At 37.8% G+C, this 25,789-nt stretch overlaps 1 protein-coding gene across 1 annotated transcript in view; it reads left to right on the top strand.

Annotated features, from left to right (window-relative positions):
* Positions 1–25,085, top strand: part of LOC126189918 (52 kDa repressor of the inhibitor of the protein kinase-like) — an 80,464-nt gene extending 55,379 nt beyond the window's left edge. The window contains exon 3 of the transcript XR_007538256.1: positions 24,965–25,085. The gene's annotated coding sequence lies outside the window, so the exon portion shown is untranslated. The remainder of the gene's footprint in view (positions 1–24,964) is intronic.
* The last annotated feature ends 704 nt before the right edge of the window (positions 25,086–25,789 follow it).

Genomic DNA, 25,789 nt, shown 5'->3' with positions numbered 1-25,789 from the left:
TGATCTTGAGGAAGAAGCACGTGTATTTGTTTTTTAGAAGTGCACTCAAAGTTGGCAGGAGGTAGAAATGAACCTCTAGTGATCTCAGGTACTGTGACTGTTGAAGACCTGAGGTCACATGTCAAGATCGAAACATTACGAGGCAAAAGCCCGACAGATATCCACAGTACGTTAAGTGAAGTTCTTGGTGAGTTTACAGTGGATCGTAGTATGGTTTCACGTTGGATTAATCGTTTTCGTGATGGTCGTATGAGCATAGACGATAAACCAAGACCCGAAAGGACAAAAACGTCAACTGATGGACGATGTGTGAAAGTTGTGGCAGATGCTCTTGCAGAAGATCGCAGTGCGACTTGCGAGGAACTCTCTGAAGCCACGGAAATTCCCCCAGCATCAGTACTCCGTATTCTGAGAAATGATTTGAAGAAGAGAAAAGTTTCTGTAAGATGGTCCCAAACTGACGGCTGAAGAGAAACAGAGGATAGATGGTGTAGTGTACATGCCATTCAGTAAGAGCAGTGATATCCCTCCACCAGGAAAGGTAAAACCAAACACAGTGTTCATATTTGACGATGTTGCTGTGGAAAACCAAGATCAAATTCGACGATATTTCTGTTTTGTTCCCCATACGACTGTTGATGTATTTTATCTGAGTCAGAGATATCCCAAAATGCCAAAACAGCTGATGAGGGTTAATGCAGACCTAATTATAGCATACAAGTAGGACAATCTGAATTTAAAACACAGTTACCAATCTCATATAGGAACTGATATGTCTCTCAGTTATTATGTAAAGATATGTACATATATCTGGAATCACTCAAGGTATGGGTTTCTCATTATTGATAAAACAAGAAAAGTGAGTGATGGCAGGTACAGACGGTACTTCCAGGACTTCCTAAGTGTATAGCCATGGAAAAAGGTGAGTACATCAGTATACACATCACCATGGATAAATTCGCACATGTGCCGAGCGCTCAGTCCGATAGGATGGTGTAGTGTTACCTTTGTCTTGGGAAAATACCGTGAGAAATATAAAATAGAAAATCTGATTGGGTTTTGAATTTTGGTGGTTTCAGTTACGGATAAGGCGGACTTTGTATTATTGATTGAGATCATGCTGTAATTTGACCGTGCATGGTAGACTGGGTTGGCAACACTACAAAAAGCGACTGTACGGAAATAGCATCAGAAACTAATTGAAATTTACCTTATAATCTTGTTAGATACGCAGTATTAATTACAATATAGTCTTCATGGCTGTCCTCCTAATTTCTCTTGTAGGACGATCCGTCTTTCACTTTTCTCCGTCTGTTGAAAACTTCTTCAAGTTGTCACTGTCATGATCAATTTACAAATTTGGCGATAACCACCTCGAATCACTATTGAAACAACCTCGCTTTGTAATATAATTTTAATTTTCACCCAAAAGCACGTTCAACAAAGCGCCGAATAATACACGTCTTTCGTCTGAAGACAATAGAGAAAGAGTCATCAATTAGTTGTTAAAAACAAAAACCTACGCAAAAGTAAAAAAGACGAACAAAATTATTTATAAAAATCGGTCGCTGGCGCAGCGCTCTTCTGCGTGCGCGATCGTAAATTATAACTTCATATTGGCGGAGGCGCGGTAGTCAAAGTACCATTACAATGCCTCCTCTACTGACACGCTCCGCAAGCGAACGTGGCAGTACAGAAAATTTACATACATATATATGAGAAAATAAGAAATTTACATATTACAAAAAATATTTCTGAGCACAATGCTCTTTGCATATCAGTCTTTGAATACAGTCTTTTTGGTGTGTATCTTCTTTAGGAGTCGTAACATTAATGTCTTTGAATTGCAGTGTATTATCATTGCTTAGCACAGCGTTCGAATTCAGTTCAAGTGATTCATGTTTACCATGGAATTAATTCGAACAATAAATGTTTCTATGTTTTTATTATATTGCTCCAATGTCTTTAAACGTAGTATCGGATTCTGAGTGTGTGTGTACTGCCTGGATCTCTTGCATGTGACTTGAAGAAAATTCAGAGTTTGTTCAATGTGTCAACACGAAATTGTGATCTCCAGCAGTCGAATTTTGGTGGCGTCTACCGGGGTATAAATGGTCAATAAGGGCACAGGAAACACTCCACTGCCTACGACAGGTGATGCGCTTGTCTTTTACACCAACCTGAAGACCTGCCGGCTTCCACTACACCATACACTTCAAGGTATATTGACACTACGTAAATATTTCTTGACCAGTGTTCCATCATGTTGGTTTCTTCTTTGCATTTTCAGTTCCATTTATATGAATCATGTGCTACATGCACAAGTCCTTTGCAGTTCATTAACATCTTAAAATACATTTCTTGATATAGTTAGTACATAAATATACAAATATTTACAATTAATCATTACATGAGATAGTTACATTGTTGTCATATAGTACATATACAGAATTAAATGAAAAATATAGTAAATTTTTACGTTACATTCAATATCATTGTGCTGACATGTGAATTACATCACATTCAGATTTAAATATACATTTTATTTGTTAGCTCATTCTTTTTCCTTTCTTTCCTTTTTTTGTTCCTTTCCCTTTCATTACACTTGTAACATTTGAAGATAATTGTGGCAACTCACTAGAATATTCAACTTAAAATTCATCTTGCCTCCTGGAATAAAATTTACACATATTTCAGGCTTCAAGACAGTCTTCTGTAGGAGGATAGGTTCATGGGATGGTTGCTAACTACTTCATAAATACTAGTAAATTCATCTCCTACAGTGGACTACACAAAATAAAATATGATAAATAAAATACATGTTAACTTAATATAATGTAAAAGTTCCTATACCTAATACCGTTTCTAAGTGTGGTGTCCCCACTATTGCTGTTTCTAAGAGTGGTATCCCTCTATTACCGTTTCTAAGAGCGGTACCCTTCTAAGTATCTTAGGATTCTCCAAGTATGTACATCAGTGTGGTAAGTGTATATATATATCTAGTTCAAGTCAATCATGTTCCTATAATGTTTGTGTAGTTCATTTCCTTCCTTTCATGAGTATCAAGCAATATAAATAAATGTTTTACTTAATAAATAAATAAATCTTCTTAGATAATTGCTGCTGCATTCCATGCTGTATATCCATTCTGTATTTACCTTGTGGTACCTGTAAAATTCTATTCATAAATAAATATGTGTGTATGTCTCTCCATACTGTCAGATAATCACGAATTATATAATGTCAAATATTTCATCAACATGTATAAATTTTTCTAAGGGAGGGATGAGAGTATGAGCCGCAACAGAGGAGTTATAAGAATATATAAGACATCACATAAGTTATTATCTCAGGCATACCAATCTTTCAATAAATAATATTCTTTCCACTACTTTCATTCTGTATTCCATGAGTACATGTGATATAGCGTTCAAATCTAATTTCTCTCCTCTCAACATATTCTCAATTACTCATAACATTCACACCTATCCATTATTCATTCTTCACGAAATAACATACTTATTCCTCAGCATTATATATATATATATATATATATATATATATATATATATATATTCCTCTTATTCATCATCATTTACTTTTTTACTTCAACAATAATAATAATAATAATACCCTTTTCTCATCTTATATTCCATTTACCTCTCTCCACATTACTATTTATTCTCTTATTAAATTAAAATTACATTCACTCATCTCATTCAGTCACTCACATCACTCATATCAACATTACTATTATCACATGCCTCCTAAAGAAAATAATTCTGTTCAGTTCTCTGCCTCCTCTAATGTGTATATGCCTCAATAGCAATTCCTCTTATAACCAAATATCTAAGTAGCTATTGGATGGTTCACATTGCTTTCTAGACTTACCTGCATTCATTAGATTGTAAGTACCTGTATAACTTAAATGTAGGCTCATCATAAGTGTATATCATATTAATTATCTTCTTCTCATTAGCTAACATTTTACTGTATGTATTTTTTCAAATGTCTGTGTGGATGTAGACCTCTGTGTTTATGTGTTAATGGATATTCTAATGAATAACAGCCAGAGTGTGGAATATTTGCAATTCGGTATGGCCCAGAGTATAAGATCTGCCATTTCCTGTTTAAATGTTTCAGTTTTGTGGGTTTAGGATGTGTTTTTAGTAAAACTAACTCATCAACTTGAAACGTTTGTGCTTTCCTGACACCTCTGTCATATTTCTGCTTACTTTCCTTAGCTTTGTCACATAACGTTGTGTAAGCTTGTCTTACCTTTTCTTCTAAACTAACATGATTTGTTGTTGCTGTAAATTTCGGTAGATGGTCTGTCCATTCATTTCTTTCTGTTTTATCCATAATTAATTCAGTTGGTGTGTATCCAGTAGAAATGTGAGTTAAATTGTTCACTATTTGTTCAAATGGTGCTAGGTATTCTACCCATTTTGTGTGCTTCTCTGGTGTGTGTGTTCTCATACACTGTCCAAATTATCGAAATGTTCTTTCTACCGGGTATCCTGCCGCGTGAAATCTTGAAATTAAAATATGTTTAACATTCTGTTCTTCAATAAATGTCTTCCATTTTAAACTGGTAAAATATGCTGCATTATCCGTGATCATAACCTCAGGTTTTCCTATTCTTACAAAATAATCTGTTAATAGACGTCTGGTAATAGCAGTGGTAGAAAGTGAACATAAAGCATATAATTTTAAATACTTTGTGAAAACATCTAAGACAGCAAGGATGTATTTCATTCCTTCACGTGCTTGTGGATAGGGTCCTGCAATATGTAAAGAAATTAGCTGTAATGGTCTCTTAGGTATGATTGGGTGCAATTCCTTCATGCTTGTGCGATTAGAATATTTGGCTTTCTGACATATGATGCATTTCCTAATATTTCTCAATACTCTTCGCCTTAAATTTGGAAAATAGCAATATTGTATAATCTTATCTGTACATTTAGTTACACCGTAGTGTCCCCAAGTTCTGTGTGTAAATAAAATAAAATATTCAACATGAGCTTCAGGTAAGCAAACACACCAATGCTGTGATTCAGGGTTTCGTCAGTGAAATAATACTTCTTTGTGTAATGTGTAATATTTTTCAAGATGTGGGTCTGTTCCTGCACGTAATTTATTCTTTATCTGGATCCACCTGGGATCATTGTCCTGCAATATGGCTAACTTCCTGCACATGTTTTTGTAGTAAGGTGCAAATGTACTGTCATACATGAGTAAAATTTTGAAATCTGATGTTTGTTCTGTCACATCTGAAAATTCTTGTAGGCCTTGTGGCAAACGAGATAGAGCATCGGCTATAATGTTGGATTCTCCTTTTATGTATATAATATCAAAATCATATTCTTGTAGTGATGCACACCAGCGTGCAAGACGTGAATGTAATAACTTGCATGATAGCAGGAAAGAAAGAGCTTGATGATCAGTATAAAGCTTAGTACGTTTTCCCCATAGAAAGTAGCGAAACTTGCGAAATGCCCATACTATGGCAAGTGTTTTGCGCTCGGTCACTGAATATGACTTTTCGCATTCAGTGAGCGTGCGGCTAGCAAAACTTATAGGTTTGATGACTGTTTGTTCATTTTCTACATGAATTTGGAATAAAAATGCTCCGAGCCCATAGGAACTTGCATCTGTTGCTAGGCAAAAGTCTGACGTCATGTCAGGATGACATAACAACCGTGCATTTACTAAAGCATTCTTAATCGCTTCAAAATCTGTCTGACAGAACTCTGTCCATTTCGAAATATTATTTCTTTTGAGTAAAGATAGAAGATGTGGACTGTTAAGAAGGTGGTAGGGTACAAATTTCCAGAAGAATGAAGATAGACCAAGAAAGGCTTTGAGTTGTTTACGATTCTGTGGGGATGGAAAATTCTTTATTGCATCAATTTTTCTTGAGTCTGGATAAATGCCTTGAGTTGATATGATGTGACCAAGGAATTTGATTTTTCTCCTTCCTAATTTCGTCTTTGATAGATTGATAGTGACACCTGTGTCAGAAAATTTACTCAGAAGTTGCTTCAAAAGATTAACATGTTCTTCCCAAGTAGTGGTGGCAATGACAATGTCGTCAACATAAACTGTGATTTGTGATAACAATTGTGGTCGTGCTTTGTGATAATAATTGTGGTCCAAGAACAGCATCTAAGGCTTCAATAAATACTCCAGCACTCACTCGTAGACCAAAGGGTAGAACAGAAAATTGATAACTACGTCCCTAGAATAGAAATGCAGTATATTTACGACTGTTTTTTATGGAGGTTCACCTGCCAAAACGATGAGCGGATCTCGATATTGGTTAAATACTGTACATTATGAAATTTTAAAAGTCGTTCTCCTAAATTTATAGGTCGCGTGTTGATTGGGATTATAACTTTGTTAATTTCTCGTTATAATATGTTCTACAGTATGTTTTGTGTGGTTTAACATCCATCTCATAAGTATAGCCTCTAATAATTCTAGGTTTCTCCACAAATACCTCAGCAAATTGCTGCAATACTTCAAGTAATTCAAGTTGTTGTTCCTTTGTCAGATATTCAGATTCTGTGCATTTTTCATATAAATCATTAGATTTAATTCCTTGAGCTACAGCTTCATTAAAAGTTAAATCACATATGTTTGTTGCTGGTGGATACACAAAATGTAACTGTTCAAACTTACCTTGTTTACTGTTTAAGTTTTTACCCTGTGTTAACTCTATTGTCAGTTGTTGTTGGTTTACGGTTAAATGACATTTCCCTTTTCCTAAATCTATGATTCCTTGATATTCATTCAAAAAGTCAATTCCTACTTTGCAAGGCATAACTAATTTGTCTATTACCAGAAAACTGTAATTGAGTGGTATATTTGAAAATGTGAAGTTAATTCGCACTTGAAATTGCACATTCTTTGATTTGTTACCGGTGGCACTTATAATGTGGCAATTCTGTACTGGCAATGTTTGTATGTTCATTATTTGTTTGAGTTCATTATATAAGGACATTGAAATGACACTTGCTGCTGCTCCAGTATCTAACATTACTTCCACTTCATAACTACCAGTCATAACTCGTGTTTTAGCCTGAATAATCTTCTTTGTTTTACTGGTGCTATTAAAATCTACATCCTGATGTAATTCTTTTCTATTTCTTTACTGTCACCATATCAGAGAAAACAAATCGTCGGTTCCGTTGCGCTCTGCTCCTTATCGACCCTAACTCGAGCGCTTAGCTCGGTCTTTGTTCGTTTTCCGGCAAATTCGGTTGTTGCTGCGGGTTGGGTTCATTGCCCAACTCAATAATATTTACATTTCTGTCGCGCGTCACCCAAGTATCAGCTGTTTGGTTGTTGACATTACCTCACGTTGCATTGGGAGTTCCGTTAGGTAGGAATTGAGGGTTGCTGTATTGCATGTGTCATGGCGGTGGTCTATTGTGATTTCCCCATACATTATTTCGTCCATGACCGTAACTGGTATTGTCATTACTGTTATTCCTGCAATACATGTTTGGATGTTGTTTCTCTGAAAATATCCTGGATGGTACCTGTTATCCTCTCCTGTATGATTTCGGTTCCTTCTTCTGTTGTTGTTATTTTGAATATAACTGTTATTGTTCTGATTGTAATTATTGTTCAAATAACTATTATAGTAATAATTACTGTTTCCTTGCCAATGCTGTGAGTTGTTTCTCCTAATATTGAATGGATTTGTCCCAGTGTAATGTGAATTGTTTCTTTGAGTGTTTTGTTACGGTGTCGGAGGCGGATTCCAATAGCCTCTGTCATTTCTGTTGTGCGTACGCGAATTGCTTGGATGGATCAGATACAATTGATTGAAATTCCTGATCTCATCTCTGTAAACAACATATATTTCATCAACATAACTGAAAAAATTCTTAATGTTGTCCTCGGACACTCCTATTAATTTATCACAGGTCCTCGGACACTCCTATTAATTTATCACAGTAAGGAAATGGTAAGTGGCTTTTAAGTGTTTTAATTACGTCTGGTAAATCTGCTGGTTTTGTCCAATATAATGTTTTGTCTAGGTAGCGTTCAAAGCATTGATGTAAAGTCTCTTTCTTCGGGTTGTAAATTTCTGGATTGTATACTTCTCGTTTTAAACTTTGCTGTTCTGTGATCGACCAGAATTCCTCAAGAAATGCTTGTTCAAACTGTTCAAATGTTAAGCATCGTCTTTTCATTGCTGCTCCCCACTAAGCTGCTCTTCCACGTAACAAATTTGTAACATATCGAATTTTATCGGCTTCTAACCAATGTCTCGGGAAAATACCATCAAAAGAGCGGATGAAAACAATCGGATGCACTTTGTCTTTCTCATCACATCAAAATGTCTGAAAGTATCCATGTCATACTAATGTTTCATCAGCTACTCCCGATGGTATTATGGGTCCTGCATGTTGTGTCAAACTGTGCATAGTATGTGGTGATGTCTGTTAGTAATTTTGATCTTGTGGTAGCATTGAAAATGGTTCATTAGGATTTGTATCACTCATTGGTAATTGTATTTTCGGCTGTGTTCTGGGTCTAGCATTATTCGGATCCTCATTTGTCTTTTGGTTGCCTGTTATGGGTTTTGGTATCACTGACAAACTTGGTATTACATTTTCTTTCTGAATATTATCTGTTTCTCCCTTTACTTGTTCCTTTCTCTTATCTAAAATTATCTGAGTCAAGGTCTCAAACTTCTCATCTAAATAATCATCACATAATTTGCATTCATGTACAAGTTTCTCTGCTAGAGTTGTATCATTTTTTAAAGATGCTACATCTGCTCTATCTTCAAGTTTTTCTAACTTTTCCTGTAAGGATTTCTGCTCCAATGTTACATCATTTAATCTGTCTGAAAGGTCTGTAATCATCAGGTCTAAGTGTTCTTGGTTTGTTTTTACGGAATTGTGTTACTGTCGTAATTCGTCAACTTGGGTACTGGTTTTCTGTTGTTCAAAAACTACTGTTAACAATTTCTCATTACATCGTTGTAAGTCAGTTTTTGTCTCATCACTGAATTGCACAAATACCTTTTCTTGTCTCGTAACCTTGTCTGAAAAGTCAGTAAATTTCCTTCCAAGACTACTGGTTGTTTCTGTCAAGTCGGCAATTTGTCTCGATTGTTTTTCAAAATTTTGTTTTATGTCCCGTGTCAGTTCATCGAATTTAGTGTCAAATTTCCCAATGTCACGTTTTAAATTGTCATTTTTCTCGTCTAAAGCGTCAAATCTTTTGTCAAATTTTCTGTTTTGGTCACCAAGTAACTTCAGAATCTGGTTGAGCATGTCAGAGTCCTGTGTCTTAGTTTCGTCATTGTTCGTGTCTGATTGATGTCTGGTTCTGAAGTTGACATTGTCAATGTCGCGTTCTGTCGCGTAGTACTCACTCTTCATTCGCCTGTATATCTGTTTAAATATAGGGGTTGTTGTCTTAATCGATCCGGTAAAATTATGTCTTGAACATCCTCACAATTAAGTTCAATATTCATTTGACTGTTGGACATGTTTTGCAATGTGTCACTTTCACTAAGCTCGTCTGCAGAAACAATTTCTACGCGTCTAGCGTCCATCTTGCGGTTTTCGTAATTAATTGCAAATAAAATTTTCCAATGACAAAAAAAAAAATTAAATATATGTAGAAATCTGAAATTTCTCTTATGGAAATGGATATTTCTATGTGATTTTTTAATTAGAAATTGAGTTATTAAACTGGGACTGAAATTTCTCTCTCACAAATAAATGACTGTGAATATGCTCTTCACTTATCATTTGCAATAATAGTAAATCAATTTTAACTACAATTTGAAAAAATAATTTCGAAATAAATGGATCGGAATAAAGGAAGTACTGATGGCTGCTTGAAACTGGAAAAAATGTAAATTTCTGTACTCACCTATCTTTTTTTTTTTTTTGTTCTTCAGTCTTATGTTGCAAATGTAGTGTCAGATATACAGTTTTCAATCCAAAATTTTTCTTTCGCGTCTATGCAAATTATTTTATGGAACGTTATCCTTTTCCCATTTTTTTTACCAAATTAATTTCCTCAGCATGAAAATGAAAATTAACACGAATTAATAACAGGGAAAACAATATTGTTGTAAATTTCATGCACGTAACATTACAACTGAAATGAATGTGACTTAGTCCAAATTCATTTTCTGATGCTATTAAGTGGTTAAAATTAGATAAAATGTCCAAAATTTATAATAATTGCACTTGTATCAAATCCGGAGATTGTAAGTCCTGTCACCAGGACGCCAATTGTAGTGTTGTTTTTATCTTGGGAAAATACCATGAGAAATATAAAATAGAAAATCTGATTGGGTTTTGAATTTTGGTGGTTTCGGTTACAGATAAGGCGGACTTTGTATTATTGATTGAGATCATGCTGTAATTTGACCGCGCATGGCAGACCGGGTCGGCAACACTACAAACAGCGACTGTACGGAAATAGCATCAGAAACTAATTGAAATTTACCTTTTAATCTTGTTAGATACGCAGTATTAATTACAATATAGTCTTCATGGCTGTCCTCCTAATTTCTCTTGTAGGACGACCCGTCTTTCACTTTTCTCCGTCTGTTGAAAACTTCTTCAAGTTGTCACTGTCATGATCAATTTACAAATTTGGCGATAACCACCTCGAATCACTATTGAAACAACCTCGCTTTGTAATATAATTTTAATTTTCACCCAAAAGCACATTCAACACAGCGCCGAAAAATACACGTCTTTCGTATGAAGACAAGAGAGAGAGAGTCATCAATTAGTTGTTAAAAACGAAAAACCTACGCAAAAGTAAAAAAGACGAACAAAATTATTTATAAAAATCGGTCTGCGTGCGCGATCGTAAATTATAACTTTGTATAGGCGGAGGCGCGGTAGTCAAAGTACCGTTACAACGGGTGTGCATAGGGAAAACAATCGCTTGTACGTGGATCAGATTAATGCGATCGAAAAGCAAGTAAACGCCTTATCTTAAGGAGAGATAGCCGTTATTGAGAAAGGGACATTGTATGAAGGGATTAATGCAATTGAAAAAAAAGTAGGTGACTTAACTGAATGAAAAATAGTTGTTACCAAAGAGGAGGAACAGTATAAGAAGAAGAAGAAGAAGAGCGTATATATAAAGCCTCACACTGCACAGAAGACCGACTAGTACACAACAAGATGTAGTCATCGCTGCACGGAAGGACATTCGAGAGAAGTTACAGTTGCTGAGGTTAGGACATTTGGATGAAGAGCAGATGCTGTGAGAAACCTTTAAACTAGTTACTGAATCTGTCGATGAACTCTCAGTGAAATTACATAATGATGATGATGACGCTACTACCGATTTCATTAACTGTCACAGCGACGCTACGGTAGGCAAAACATTCGTTGTCAGTGGTGAAAAACCATACATGTTGGGCACACAGCCTATAATTTTAAACGAAAAAGCTATACAGATAGGGAAATGATTCCTGAGACCCACAAAAACTGTAAATTATTCGCCCCAAATATCTGGATATGTATACCAAAGTAAGTGCATTTGACTGATCTGCATAAGAATGCTAAAAGCCAAAGCAATGTGAAATACAAATCCGTTATAAAACCTGTATTGGAGGATGAAAAAATTAGCAGCGTTTATGGTACTGACATTCAACATAAAAGAGTCAGTAATCGATTCCCACAGGATGATCCCAGTGAGGTGATAGATCAGCTACGACTGCTCATGGCATCAGCTGCCGCTGGTAATACAGCTCATTCGAATGAAGTTATTTCAATAATTTCTGGGCTTAGAGGGAGGTGTCATCGAATAAGTATGGAGACTGTACAAACTGTACAAACCAGATCACAAAACATACCCTCACAAATATCTAATGATTAAAAGTTTGCATGACCTGTGGCAGGCGGATCTTGTCGACATAGGGAACATTCACGTGTGAATAATGCTTTCAGATATGTTTTAACGGTCAGTGATACTTATTCTAAATTTAAAAGGGCATTACCCGTGAAAGCGAAAACAGGGAAAGATGCCACACATGTGTTTGAGTGATTGCTACAGATGGGGGCGAATACAATAGACATTTCAAGACCGTGATGGAGCGGTATGGAGTACATCACTACTCGACGTTCACCCACCTGAAGACGAGTATCGTGAAATGATTGAACAGAACAGTGAAAGGCCAAATGTGGATGCATTTCAGTCTTTGTGGCTCACACAAATGGACCCATATTCTCTGGCAAATAAATGCATAGTATAATCGAATCAAACACTGCGCAATAAAAATGAGACAATCGATGTACACGATAATAGACCTCTAGATAAAGTATACAAACAAATTAAAATGCTAGATCCAGGCAAACAGCAATTCAATGTAGGTCATATAGTAAATACTTCAAACCACAAGTCAGTATCTGATAAGTCATACATGCCAAACTGGTCAACCAAGATATTAACAGTTTCTAAAGTGCACAGAACGAATCCTAGGACATACCTCTTAAAGGACAGCAGTGGTACTGAAATTGCAGGACGCTATTACACGGAACAGTGACAGAAGAGCTTGAAAGCAGAAGTGCGTCTTGTAGAGAGGGTTCAAATGGTTCAAATGGCTCTGAGAACTATGGGACTTAACTTCCAAGGTCATCAGTCCCCTAGAACTTAGAACTACTTAAACCTAACGAACCTAAGGACATCACACACATCCATGCCCGATGCAGGATTCGAACCTGCGACCGTAGCGGTCGCGCGGTTCCAGACTGTAGCGCCTAGAACCGTTCGGCCACCCCGGCCGACGTAGCGAGGGTCATGTGGGAATAGAGGGAATAGAAGGTACGTTAAATGGCTTGGTTTTCCTGCATCACAAAACAGCTGAATCGGCGCTGTCAACTTGCTATATAACAGGGTGCACAGACCACAACACCTCAGTAGCATAAATCCGTTGTAGGAGACGCATTAGAGGAGATTGTGGTATTCTCGACGAACTATTACTCGAATTGCACATGGATATAACTTCTGTGTACCTGGAACAAAATTTCAGAGACGATTGGCATGCAGTGGTAAGGAGATAAATTTGCTAAACGAAGCGTGTGTGGAACACGATATCGCGTATGCAGCAAATACAGATGGTCATTCTGCATATCGAATTTTAGCTACTAAAGCGAAGGAAATAAGTGCTAGAAGGGATATTGGCATAGGTCAGCGCATTGCAGCATTTGCAGTTGGGAAAACCATGCATAGTAAAATTAAGTTGGGCTTTGATGTGAAAAAATTCAGCCAATTTATGAGCTATGCACGTCAGGCGCTAAGGAAGAGGATGACAAGCAAAGGGTGCATGAAAAACTGCATCCTGACAGCGATTTATGCAGCTAAAAGCGGCCTGAATCAGAAAGGGGCGAGAAAAAGAAGATTAGTTAAGCCACTCAGGGTTCTACCAATCCCCAACACGTCAGGTAGAATTATCCCCTTCCTCATTCCTGCTCTAGCTGCTCTCTGGGTGGTGAGTTCACTGGTTGGGAGTATTGCGGCTATTGCCAGGAGAGTCAAGAATGCACAAAACTCCCAGGAGCAACTGCAGGAGGCACAAAGACATAACCGCATTATGGAGTCAGCAGCCATCGGGAAAGGACTAGGTCACTTCATAAATAAAAAAAGCTCCCTAGCAGTCCTATCAGACAGGGCGCTTACAAGTACAGATCTACTTAAGTTTGTTAAGAAGAAATTGAGCATCCGAGATTCCGAGGTGTGTTTATGTGGAATACATTACCAAAAACTATGTGGAAATCAGGAGAGTGCGAAATTGTGAATCTAGATGTAGCAGGAGGAGTTGGAACTCACCGTTTAGCATATGTTACAGAAAGAAATACGAATAACGTCTACTATTCGACTCATTCGGCGACCTCCAGAAGAATTACAAAGATACTTCAGGCAGAAGACGTGTTCTACAATTTTCTACGCTACCAAGACTTTAATACATTCCCGTATGGTCACCTATGCATTATGTTCCTCCTGACATTTACAAATGATGTATAAGGACGGGCATTAAGCATCCAGTCACTAGTTGATGTTCAGATGCAATGTTGTACACTCTGATTTTAAAATAACGATCGTTTGTATTATGTGCGAATTAATTCCCACAAATTGATTTAAGCAGTGGAGATTGGAGTATCGCGCAGATTAGACTGAAGATATTCAACATCATCCCAAATATCACAGGGGCAGACAATAAACTGCATTTGGAAATTACTGTTAAAAACGAAACTGTGGAAATTGAATTTGGTGCATACGATACTGACAATTTAAACGAAGTTTTAGAACAGTTTGGAAAAGGGACTGAGCAACGTAAAAAAATCAATACACTTAAATCTGAACTAAGGATGGTCAATGCATCGATTGACTTTAAGCAGAAGGGTTCATTATGTCCACTACTGTGTTTCACAAAGGGACGGGTTTTGAAGACGGATCCCAGTAAATTTTACAAATCTCATCAGACAGTGTATATTCTCCCTGTCAGTACAATCTGTGTTAAGCGTAGCATCGCAACGAACTCATATCTCAACGATAGATTGATGCAGCCAATTTACGGATCCTTCCTGTCAGTCAAAATAGGGTGTAAGATTGTTCAGCCGCCTACCAATGCTAAATAACTTCCAGTGACCGTTCCGACACTGAACTACCTGTAGCGGCATATTATAGATCAGAATAACCAACTTGTTGACTTTCGTGGTGAGGGAATCATTGTATGCCTACATCTAAGACAGGATGGGTGTAAAGTATAAAACCAGCGCACAGCACAGCACTTCGCAGCTGAGCCACAAAGTGATAACATGTGCGAACTATAAGTTTCGTAAATCGTAGGCTTGAAACCTCCGAGTGACATTGCTCAATACATCTCACCCAGCGAAGCACGATGAGCGAATCATATGCCAGGAATATTTTTCGCATACTTCAACGACATTTAACAAGAACGATGAAATTAGGATTGTCATCCAGCACCATGACATTTTAACTCTTCAATGCAAGAGTTTCACGTATTTGGACGGATCATTTAAGAAAAAGGGTGGTAGTCCTGCAGTGGGATCAAAAGTTACACGTAATGCCTAGGCATTCCTGTTCCAGGAAATACAATATGAACTTAATGGCGCAGAGATTGATCGTACACGTAATGTAGGCATAGTATCAACCATTAAAACACATGTCTCGTCATCACTCTCGGATTTGAATGATTTAGAAAATGCAGGGTGGTCCATAGATGAGCCTATGGGCGATTTACTGCATGCATATCTCTAAAAATGCACATGGGACACTTTGACAACATGTGAATTATTATGAAGGCTAAACAGGAATTATTCTGGTACAGTGTGCAACAGATAGCAACTCGTGCATTCAAGGAGCTCAAGAGGAGAATCAGATCATCATCAATAAATAGGACGAGGAATTCTGCCATATGCAAGACACGTTTTCATTTTTATTTTACCCAGACATGTTTCAGCACGTTTTGTGCTATCTTCAGTGGGTTAGTTTTTATTTTCTTACTGTAAAATAGTTGTTACATACTAATAATTAACGAAAATTTTGGTACATAACATTTACAATTGTGAATGAATAATTATTGTAAAATTATTGTAAAATATTATACATCATGTGTTCATAGTTCATAGTTGAGATATGTATTATCGACTGATGCACTGTGTGTTGTTGATAACATTATGTCTAAAGTTCTAGTTATAGCTTAAGTGGCAAAATAGTGGATGTATGCATTAGTTTACGTACCTTACATGATGCTATTGGACATTTATGTTCGTAGCTAGTCTGCTACACAACCTACAACTTCTCGTCTGCAAACAGCAAAACGTAATTTTTATATTTTTGTTTATTATGCATTTACAAACGGAAATGAGTATACATCACGTTTTTTGTGTGTAACTTACGGCTTTGATGCTGTAGTACTTTCCCTTGTGTTGTTGGCGAGGTTAATAGGCTGACTTCGTGACCTATGGTCGCCTGACACTGCACTTTCTCCGGTTTCTCAAAACATCAGAGAAAGTGCAATGTCAGGCGACCATAGGTCATTAAATCAGACAATTCACCTCGCCAACAACACATGAGAAAGCACTACAGCATCACAGCCGTAAGTTAAACACAAAAAACGTGATATACACTCATTTCCGTTTCTATTCACCTTGCTTCACTGGCGCCAATCATTGAAATAGATGTTCTAAGCAAAATAAGATAATTAAATCAGGACCAATAGATGTACGAATCGAATTTGAATCCTCATCAAAGTCCCAGAACACACTGCAGCGTAAGCTCTATTTCTACATGACTGTGTGATTAATTATTGCCCACTTACTGTTGTTGTGCAGCTTGCTGTATAAATGACCAAGTACTGTGTCACACCCAGAGCATTCCACAGTGGCAACTTGGAGTGTAAACATCGTTGCTGACACTCAATGTATCTATGATGATGATTGCAGACAATTCGTATTTAAATATGTTGCATTCATAGCATACACAGACGATGCTGATATAATACAGACATTCTCATCAAGCATTGCATCGCCGAAGCTTTTTAAGGATGTGAATTGTGTTACAACTTGGAGGTGTGCAAAGTGGCTAACACGTTTCTCTCATGGACCCCACTGGGACGATCCTGGTGTACCTTATAAAGATATGATGACGTCGCTTCGAATATTCGATCATCCTGATACCATCACCTACATCAGAGGCGACCAGTAGATCGAATCTTCAAGTCTGCATCTATTCAAGACCTGTAATTCTATGGGTACCCTGTTATCCATCAGCTGAAGAAGAAGATATATGAAAATAGAGTTGTGTCTGCTTATAAATATGTAAAATTACCATTAATTTGAATTAATGAGAATAAATGATTTTTTTACCTCACATTCTGTGTTTTTCTTTACCTAGTTACCACTTAGGTAGTATTCTTCTTTCCTCAGATCCTATGTCTCTGGCTTTGTTCAAGTGCAGGTAATAGAATTTCAGACATGTTTGCCGCACAGTTGCTTCTCTCTTAGTTGCAGTTGAAGAACACAGTTGCTTCTCTCTCTCTTGTGATCCAGACCTTGAGCAGAACAGATGTCTTTCGTGTGGTGTAGAGTCTCCAGCTGTGCGTTCCATGACCGGCCACCAACATAAGTTAACATTAACCGCCTCCCCTTCCACTGCCCATGTATTTAGCTGTTGGTCCTCCTAGACTGGCCTACACCTGGTAACTTCCAATCCTAGGCACGCCCCTTGTATACCGTACACTGAAATATATTCTCTTTATTTTACCTAATTTTCTGTTCTGTCATTTAATAGCAGCTCTGGATGCCCACATACAAGTCCTGACCACTTGACTTCCTGTACGTTGTAGTCGTAAGCAGAATCCGACAACCTTCTTCCCTTTCCCTGCCCATGTACATGTGGTTTTACAAACAATAGTACTGCTTGAAACAAATTTTTACTTTACTTTGCAGTACTGATTAAATATTCCTACATCACTAAAAGTACTGGATGAAAATTTCCACATTACATTGCAGTACTGATTACAGCTATTGCAGAGGTGCAGTTTCTGTTACACTGTTACTATTGCTATTAATAGTGAAGTTCCACCCAAACAGAAGACTTAATTCATATATTGAAATAGGAGGCTCTAAATTTTCCACCTCAAACAGCTGAAATAATTTAATAATACAATGAAGTGGGTGGCTCTAAAATTCCAGCCCAAACTACTGCCCAGGCATTCGAAAACCAACGCACTCACATGCATACACACTTAAAACTAGTATGATTGGACAGCTAGCGGTAGGTGAAACTTAAAACCATTCTATTTACACATGCACTGACACAATCACAAGCACACATGAAGTGTAAATGAAAGAAATACGATAAAACTATATTTTTCACCATTTACAATTTTTGAATTCTTTTATGATTTTTCTAGAATTTTTAAACTTTTTTATATATACTTTGCACATTTATTATGATTTTTCTAATTTTTTCCAGCACATGGTGTTTATATATTCACGCATACATAGTATGCTACTTATTAAGAAAAAATAAAGTGTCTATATTTACACACAGGCATACATATTTACAGATACATTCAAACACAAAGACACTCACATGCATATGCTCAGATACACAAGCAATCACACATGTGGGCACACCATACACCATACACATACAATATTTATGCTACGATAAAAGAGCGATACTATTTGACACAAGCTGTCTCTCATTCACACCACTGGAACCCCTATCCCCTCTCGCAATTCAAGAAATAATAGTGTGAGTATGGGAGGGTTTCGATCTCATCATCACAAATGTCTCTTTTATAGTCACGAAGAGATAATCTCACTTAAGATTGCAGCGCAGTGTACACCTCTTAACCTCGCAATCAAATACTAGTTTGCTGTACCATATGTGGAAATTGCAGTGGAGCACTGCAAACACCATCGTATAGGCTCTGCAAATAGTCTTCGACCATGAGAACAAGTGATGCCACATCTCGCACACCCTTAGGCTGCGTCTTGGTGGCTCTATCTATTGTGCGATATGCATACATCTTCGATAAACACCACAAGCAGCAATCAATTCGCCTCATCTTTCATTAAGCTGATAACCTTTTTGTTCTGAGGAATAATACTGTAAGGATTACTGGCTGTGTACCCTGATGTGTCGAATTCGTTACCACAACACCTCATTACTCCATACGGATCACAGTTTTTCACACAACAAATGAAGCTACTCATGTAAAGTATTGGTTTGATGAACTGAGGTTTAGCAAACTTATAGTGGAACTGGTACATTTGGAGTTTGCAGATGTCCAGTATACAGATACCCAAACAGACAGGTTTCGTAAACTCTAGTGAACCCTTAGACATCTCCACAGCAACAAAGTTCTCATTGAAAATGATGACCCACTTAAAATTTGGTCTGGTGATGCACTTTCTTACGCCCCAATGCCCATCCCATTCCATCCTAATCAAAATACCACGTTCATGTCTCACATTCTGAATGGTTTTATCGAAAATAGAATTATTCATTAATTTGTAAAAATCTTTTTAGAAATCACTAGTTGCGTCCGCCATCTTTTCACTATTTAATTCAAAAAACTCCTTCAACCAGTGGGACTGACCGAAGGAGATAGCCTGGGTGATTCCACCTATCTCCATACCTAAGCTGAGGCACTGCTGGAGATTACAGTAAGGAGTTATGTACCTCTGCTTGAGTCCAATAATGGTCGCCAGCATAGGGATAGCACTTCCTCACAGAACTTGTTGCTCTTTGTAACAATACGAGTCAAGATAGATGTAATGGAACTTGAATAGCGTATTTGCCTCTATTGGTTACGGTACAGAGATCGATCTTTCAGTCCTGTCTGTATATTTACATATAATATTGCATGAATAAAGGCTGGGCGAGTGTAAAGCTATCGTTAAAAACGCACGCCGCGCGATTTGTTACGATTTGGTCGGTCATAATTATAATAACAAGCTTTTGAATACAATTAAAATATAACGGCTATACCTGTTTAGTGTTATTGGAAATAATATGTAGTAAATTAATGAGTAAGGTAGCCGATCCTATAAGAAGAGGTAAAATTGGGCATATTGAGGTGTTTTGCTTTATATCGACGAAGCCGATGATACGGCGTCATTTTTTCGTTTACTCTTAGAAATAAAGAAGTAAAGAAGTGCTAATTGTGCATTGTGAAAAAATATAGGGGCGACTTTTAAATAACTATGGTATACGATCAAAGTAACAAAAGGACATTTAGTTACACGAAATCGCAGATAGCGAAGTGTGGTCATTAAATTGAGTACACCTACAGGGCGGTCAATTGCGGGATAAATCTATATGCATCTCACGAGAGACACGGTATTGAGACTGTTGTTTTTTTAATAGCTGGCTCCAATTTACAAAAATGAGAAAAACATTAACTTTTACGCGAACCCTTAATAACAGCGGACCGGACAGAAAAGTGTGTAATTGTCTTACACCTAACAAACATTTGAGGAGGGCGGTGGCTAAACTAGAAGAGTCAATTACAAAATAATGTATCATCATCATTGACTGTTGGTGTCAAGCAACCAAAACTGTTGATCAAAGGGTTTCGATGGAACTTGGGAGTTAGGGTTCAGGCACTCGCATATACTCCACATGATAGTGTGAATGAGTGGTGAATGTGAAATAAAACTGTGAACAAAGTTACGTTAAATAAAACAGAAGAAACAAGACAGTTTGGTCGTATCTGTTATTATTCCATAAACTGTAACATTTCTTATCGTTGTACGAAGCCTTTATAGACGATCTTTATGACAATTTGCTTCAAAGGGATCTCGTTACGAGTTAAGTTTTGGGGTCCTGGTCAAGAGGGGGTAGTTCGTAGATCCTAACTACTGCAGCTATTCTGGAATCAGGTGCTACTGTGACAGTTGTGTGTTGTCAATGACTTGAGGTTACCAAACCTCATGCTCTAAGATAGACGTGCCTTTTCACTTGGTATAACGGTGCCTCACGGCATCAACGACAACGCCGACGACGAAGGAAGATACGGTAGATCTGGACATAATGGCAAGTCGGTTCTCATATCATGTATACTAACAGGGTATATGAGATCTGCCTCCACCACATACCCTACATGAAAGTAAACTGCCAGACTCATTCGTTTTCGAGCACCCATTGAAAGTCACCAACTGCCAGTGGCTGCATCATGGCATGCCCGTGTAAGTTATTCACATCCAAATGTAGAATGTAACTTGAATTGAGGGATGCATTGAACCCCACACCCTTACGTCAATTATCTACTTTGGCATGTCTATGGACACACTGTCAAAGTCCCCCACAGATCGCATGCTCAAAGAAAAGAAGCATATCAGTAGCAGTTAAAAGTTCGATGCTCCACCTCGTTTTCTTGAGCATTGCATCCCAGGACAACCAAGGTGCCATGTAATAAAAGGCAGGGCCCAGAGAGTATATGGCAATGCATACATACCAGAACTTCTCAAAAACATCCTCAAGCAAGCGTATAGTGTTGTTTATTCACCCTTATTGTGAATGTAAATTCCTGCCAGACATTAATGGCATGCTTATAATGTGCACTAGTTATGGCATGCCTGTGAGAGTATTACTAAATGTAGATATTTCCTATAGCCTGGTTTCGTAGCGTTTTGGCTTACTATCCAGATCCTCATAAAGGAAAACTTTCATAGTCACAAGTTGAAATATCCTCATTAGGATATGCAGACCAGGTGGTGTGGATATCCTCCTGAGGTAGAGTGTCTACAAGTTTTTGGAGCGAAGTTTGCATAAAAAGTGAAGTGTCATGGAAACAGAGTGTAATTTTTGGCGTCATTCGTTTCAAGAAAGAAATATACTTATCTACAGTCTCAGGCAGGAGACTGACCTGATGTTTCTTGATACCGAAATTAGCCAATTGCTCAAACTGAAAGTGAGTGTCAAACCTACTTTAATTGTGGAAGAAAATACTTATACTTCAAGTCGCATGCATTTGAGGTGCACTGCAGAACTTCCCCATAAGATTACAATGATCTCTACGGGGAGTTTCAGCTTTTCTGCCTAACCGCAGCCCAGAAATATGGCAGTTAACCATATCATTGTATAATTTTTTTTATCTTTCTCCGATTAAGTCATGGGGTCGTTGGAGCATATCAACATCCCATGAGTGATTTACAAGCTCACTGAGCAAGCAAACTACAGGATTATCCCCGCCGTAAGATTCATAGTAGCTAAGACTTGAATCACATGAGCATGCAAATTGGTATGCTGCCAAATACGGTATGTGCTTTTGCATGAACGTGATATGTCAGGCTAAGGGGTTCCATTTACAGCGGGTGATAGGGGCAAAGAGACATTCAAGGTCAGTGTATAAAACGAACAGACATCATTCCTGGTAGAAAGCATTCTTGAACTTAATGAACTTGTTTTCTTCTGAAGGCATAACAACACGTAGCGTTTCCTTACATTCACAATCTTCCAGATGCCTTTTTAAATACTTTTATTCCGAAAGGGATTTAGACACCTCAAGCATCCATGTTTTTTCTGTTCATTGTAAGTATAGCCTAGTTTACACGATGACTCTCGCTTCCACCACTCGTTGCGTGTAAAGGCAGGTCCACACTGAGCGCGCTGCGCCACATGGTGCAACATATGGCTAACTTTTGAAACTATAAGCAGTAGAAGGGGAAGTGACATGATGATAAATATTAATGTACTTTACGGTTTCGGTAAGTCATGGCAAAAATTTATACACTAGTGATTAGTGTTGTTTCATATGCAAATTAGCTGACACAGTTAGTGGAAGCTGGTGGTATAATATGCAATAGAAGTTTCTAATCCATCTGGGGAATCAGCTTAATGTTATCATACAACAAGCAGGATTCCATTAAAGGTATCATTTGGGATTTAGCTCAAGACATAGCCTAGGAATTGGTGTTTCCGTTGCAAAACCATTAGTGTACTAGTTACTGAGGACGATTATGGTTTACAGTCTCGTCGACAATGAGTTCATTAGACTTGGAGCTCAGGCTCGGTTTGGACAAGGGAAGCGTGGCAGATGAGCTGCATCCGTTTTCAAAGGCACCATTCGTCATTTTGATCGATGGAAAATCGAAATATGGCTGGTTCAAATGGCTCAGAGCACTTTGCGACTTAACTTCTGAAGTCATCAGTCGCCTAGAACTTAGAACTAATTAAACCCAACTAACCCAAGGACAGTACACACATCCATGCCCGAGGCAGGATTCGAACCTGCGACCGTAGCAGTTACGCGATTCCAGACTGAAGCGCCCAGAACCGCACGGCCACAACAGCCGGCAAATATAGCTGGCTGGACGACGATTTTAGCCCACTACAAATACAGTATTGTAAGTGACAAACCATTAGCAATGACTTTATAAATGAGGTGGACCTACTGATGGCTCTGATTTGTGCAGTGGCGGCTAGAGATCGTGTACTAATGAGCTATAGCATACTGAAAATATCGCACTAAAATTATGCCATTTCTCTGCGAATACAGGTTGGAATTTGCACTATAGTAAATTCATTTCTCTCCGAATGCGTGCCGATATGCAAATAAAATGGACGAAAACATTTTTTGTATCACTCTCTCTGTAATAAGTAGAAACCAGTGTTAAATTCTAAAATGATGATCAGCCACGCTATGATCAACTCAGAGAGGGGCTGCAGCTGTTTTCGATTGCTCATGCTCTGTGGGCGTCTCACATGCTCTGTGTCTCGCCATCCGTTAACCATGAAATCCTCTTACCAAAGGCTGAATACTATGATGTAAGTGGATCAACTGCCTCATGGATTAAATCCTGGCTAATTGCAAGAAAGCAGAAGGTCATATTGAACGACTCTGAGAACCACTCTGTGTCATCTATCTGGGGCTCTATTTGCTGTGGTGTTCCTCAGGGCTCTGTATTTGGCCCCCTTCTCTTCCTCCTATTTACCAGTGATCTTCCCTTGTGTACCAGCTTTAAAACTCTTTTTACTCTTTTCACAGATGACACCTCTCTCCTCATCAACAGAACTCCCTACGACAATCTTGATGAATCGGTCAACATTGTCCTGGCAGCTTAAAACTGTGTGCCTGACCGAGACTCGAACTCAGGACCTTTGCCATTCGTGGGCAGGTGCTCTACCATCTGATATACCCAAGCACGACTCACGCCCCGTCCTCACAGCCTTACTTCTGCCAGTATCCCGTCCCCTACCTTCCAAACTTTACAGAAGCTCTCCTGTGAATCTTTCAGGAGTGCTAGTTCTGCAAGGTTTGCAGGAGGGCTTCTGTAAAGTTTGGAAGGTAAAAGACGAGACACTGGCAGAAGTAAGGCTGTGAGGACGGAGCGTGAGTCGTGCTTGGGTAGCTCAGATGGTAGAGAACTTGCCAGTGAAAGGCAAAGGTCCGAGGTTCGGAGTCTCAGTCCAGCACACAGTTTTAATCTTCAAGGAAGTTTAAGACGCACTTTGTCCATTTGCAAGCAAGTAAAAAAGTGGAGTATCTGTTATGTATTAAATGCAGTGGTAGTGAGTTACTACAAGTTGAGTCATCCAGGTTCATGGGTGTACACATTGACAGCAATCTAAAATGTCTGGTCAGCTCAGTAACATTCTCTATTCGTAATACTTCCACTGCCTGTGACCAGAACGTCCAATAACTGCTTATTTCAGTTACTTCCATGAACTATTGTTGTATGGAATAGTTTTCTGGGGTAATCAGCCACTTTCCAAAAAAATATTCTTTGCTCAGAAGAGAGTTATTAGGATAATGAGCGGAGTCCTTCCTGTAGAAGCATTTTTTTTAGAAAATTAGGCATACTGACAACTGCATGTCAATATATCTACTCCCTGTTATGTCTGATTGGTAAAAATGAACACTATACAAAACCAATGATTCATACCATACCCACAATACCAGGACAAAGATGGACTTCCATCATGAGTTAAAAAACTTAGTATTGCACAAAAAATAGTCCATTGCGTGAGCTGCATGATGTTTAGTACTCTATCACCATGACTGTAATCAGTTGTCTGTGAGCTTCTCAAATTTAAACAACAGCTCAAATACTATCTAATAGATAATTACTTTTATTTGGTTGAAGAATAACTCTCATTGATTTTTTCTTTTAATTAAATCTGATGTACTCTCCTTCATTATGATAGTTGGAATCATTGTTACAATTACTATGTCTTTTATGTAGTTATTAAGACCTACCTTTGTTTTACCATTTTTAAGTGTAATTTTGTCTACCTGTTAATGTGTATTTTCTCTTATACCAACATCTCCTCATGCTAGAGGGGTTTTCTATGTGTTCCCTTCGTGTAATTTGTAATAATCTGACACATCCTACATCCATGTGAATGTCTCACTGTTTTGTATTTATGGTATGTAAATAAATAAATAAATTTTTAACGATATATCGTTTTTCGCCAGTATTCACCACTGGAGGCGCTGCAACTCTTCTTGCGTCAGGGGCAGCAGCAGCGTCTGGGAGCTTGCACATTACTTCAGGGAAAGCACTTTTGTATTTTCACTGCATATAAAGGTTCCGTCTTTAACAGTTTCAATTAGTTATACTCAAGATAGCTTTTCTAACCTAATGATGGCAGTCAGGTGGATCGCAGAAATATTTTGTGCAGATTACAGTTTGATGCAGCTGAAGAAATGACAATAATTTGATCTGTTAAGATACTGGGAAAGCCGACATAGCAACAAATCAATTAATTTCCTACATCTAACGATAAAATAACATACACAACTGGCATGAATTCGAAATTTACAGAAAACATGCATCAGACATCATAGATGAATACTCTTGCCATCACAGAGTACACAAATATCCATATTTACACTTCATTATAAACAATTAATAAACCTCCCACTACAAAATCCAGCAATTCAGAACGAATTAGCAGCTCTAAAAATGATGGCAAACACAAACAACTACAGCCCCAATATAGCAGACCGACTATAAAAAACCACACAAAGACAGTACACAACATAATACATAATGACATAACACTGACAGTAGAAACAAACATGACAAAAAAATTGAACTACATACCACAGACATATACAGAAGCCATATCTGACAAATTAAACGAAATATTAAAGGAAACCACAGTACGATTTACTTTTCGCATTGCACACAACATCAAAACACAAATCCCATCTGGAAAAACCAAACCACCAATCCACAAACACATACATATGCAAGTGTATATAAAATCAATTGCAATGACAGTGGCAAATTCTATG

This window comes from Schistocerca cancellata, chromosome 1 (genome assembly GCF_023864275.1).
Source record: "Schistocerca cancellata isolate TAMUIC-IGC-003103 chromosome 1, iqSchCanc2.1, whole genome shotgun sequence".
Lineage (NCBI taxonomy): Eukaryota > Metazoa > Arthropoda > Insecta > Orthoptera > Acrididae > Schistocerca > Schistocerca cancellata.
This window is presented reverse-complemented; position numbering and strand designations above follow the sequence as displayed.